This window comes from Penaeus monodon, chromosome 31 (genome assembly GCF_015228065.2).
Source record: "Penaeus monodon isolate SGIC_2016 chromosome 31, NSTDA_Pmon_1, whole genome shotgun sequence".
Classification (NCBI taxonomy): Eukaryota; Metazoa; Arthropoda; class Malacostraca; order Decapoda; family Penaeidae; genus Penaeus; species Penaeus monodon.
This window is the reverse complement of record NC_051416.1, coordinates 24266923-24268945: the sequence shown is the minus strand read 5'-3', so window position 1 is coordinate 24268945 and position 2023 is coordinate 24266923. Positions and strand designations below refer to the sequence as shown.

Genomic DNA, 2023 nt, shown 5'->3' with positions numbered 1-2023 from the left:
GGGTTTGGGCGATTTGCCAAGAAACAAAGCCCCATGGAAGTCATCGGAACTAAAGTTTGATTCTTCAACATGCAAGACAGACCCTGAGGGCACCATCATTGGGGACTTAGGAAACTGGAACACTAAGCGACCCTTTTCGGGCTCTGACGCCGACCTTGAGACACCCCAACTCACCCAGGAAAGGGTGATGTGGCTCTGGGCTTGGAGGGAAAAGGGGAGGAGAGATGTAACCACGTGCCAGTTGTCCGTGCTGAGACTCTCGAGGAAAGAGTGGCTGAGCTTGGAACCACGAGGGACGAAGAACGAGAACGACTATAATGGGCAGGGGCGAAATGTCCAGCCTCCGCCCCCCAGTGACCTAGGTTCAGGTGTGCAGCATAGAGGAAGCTTTAAACTTGGAGAACGTGTCTCTGGGTGCTGAACTTTGGGCGACCGCGGCTCAGGGAACGGAAAAATGGAAACACCACTTATATACAATGGGGGTTAAATTTTGGAATACCATTTTTCCGATTCATACTCATTTGAACTCTGTTTTTTCTAGTTTAGAGGAAATGAGAAATGGAATTCTAAGGCTTTTCACTTTCGACGGGGCACTACTACTCTGCTCATGGAGTTACTTTCATCTTTATCTGTTCCTTCATCTAAAACCCAAACCTGAAAAGACGGCTCGTGCTGCTGAACACAGAATCGTGATTGAGGCTACTAACACTCATGCTGCAGTGTGGATCCACAGGATTGTCCAGATGGCTAAAGATGCCCCGCACCTCAAGATCCATCAAGGGGGAGTCCATGTCTCCTATGATTTCAGAAGCTGCCCCAGGATCTGTGTTTTTCGATGTCACCACTTTCTGACTCCATGTCCAAGCTGTCCTGCTTTGGTTTGGACAGCCTTAACCTTGCTGTCTCCTCGGGATGATCCTGATGTACATATCGAATAAATCATGCACTCTGGCTCCTCCAAATTTTTTTTCAGATCCCCCAAGGATGAGATCTCCGGAGGTCCCTTCTGCCGTCCAGGGAAGGACCCGGGACCCAGCAAGTGTCCATTTTCATGCAGATCAACCATACTTAAAATGGCCGTCTCCACTTCATTGGGCTTTGGGGAAGCACAACAGATCTTCTCTGTTTTGTTGTCCCATTCCTTGTAAACATTAAGGTTTCTGTGGATTGAAAAAAGACTCATGAGTACAGATCCCTGAACATCTGTTCATATTTGTTGTCATTAATGTTCCTATTTTACTAAATAACTTTATATGATTGTGCGACAAAATACTACAAACATAAACAGCCATTAGTTTTATCTAAACAAATAATAACTATCATTTTCATAACTTTATAATTATTCTTACATCAAGCTCCCAGAAAAGCAGTTCCTCTATTTTCAATTACTTGAGTAGTATTAGTAGAAGTTTATGTATAGACTGGTATATAAAAGGGAAAAGAGTTCAATTAAAAAAATTTACCCACCGAAAGCTTATCCCCTTATTAGCAAGTTTCTTCAAGAAATAATCCACAGCAAATCTCGCACTGGTGGGTTGCATGAAGCTGCTCCTTCCACCCCATCTGTCCCAGGCCATGCAGAGGCTTCGTCTCGACCCGCAACCCGACTTGCAACATAGGCAGCCTCATATCCAAGGATATTCCCCGCAAGAGTTGCTCCGGGAAGGCTAGCCTGCAGCCTAAACCATTTCGGGATGTTAGTATGCTTTTAAAAACCATTCTCTTAAATTATGATTAAACTATCTTATATTCTTATCATTTGTAATAACAGATATATATATATAATATACCTTAGTCTTCAAAAAAATTCAAATCTTACTCTATTTTATCTAGAGTTGTTCTTACAAATCCTAATCCTTTTTCCAATCTATGATAAGCATTTGAAAACAAATCTCTTTTGAAATCCAGCAATCAGTGACCAATATGCCTTCTCTCATCTTTTCTAACTCTCTGAACAGATTATCTTTATCATTCATGCAAAAAGAAAAGGCTGATAAAACCCCTACATATCAATATCTGCTTT

General features: G+C 42.5%; 1 protein-coding gene across 4 annotated transcripts in view; it reads right to left on the bottom strand.

Moving 5' to 3' along the window:
- Nucleotides 1–1524: 1524 nt before the first annotated feature.
- Nucleotides 1525–2023, bottom strand: part of LOC119593122 (ankyrin repeat and IBR domain-containing protein 1-like) — a 31136-nt gene continuing 30637 nt past the window's right edge. For all 4 annotated transcript variants that reach the window (XM_037942086.1, XM_037942084.1, XM_037942088.1 and 1 more), the window contains exon 18: nt 1525–1679. The gene's annotated coding sequence lies outside the window, so the exon portion shown is untranslated. The remainder of the gene's footprint in view (nt 1680–2023) is intronic.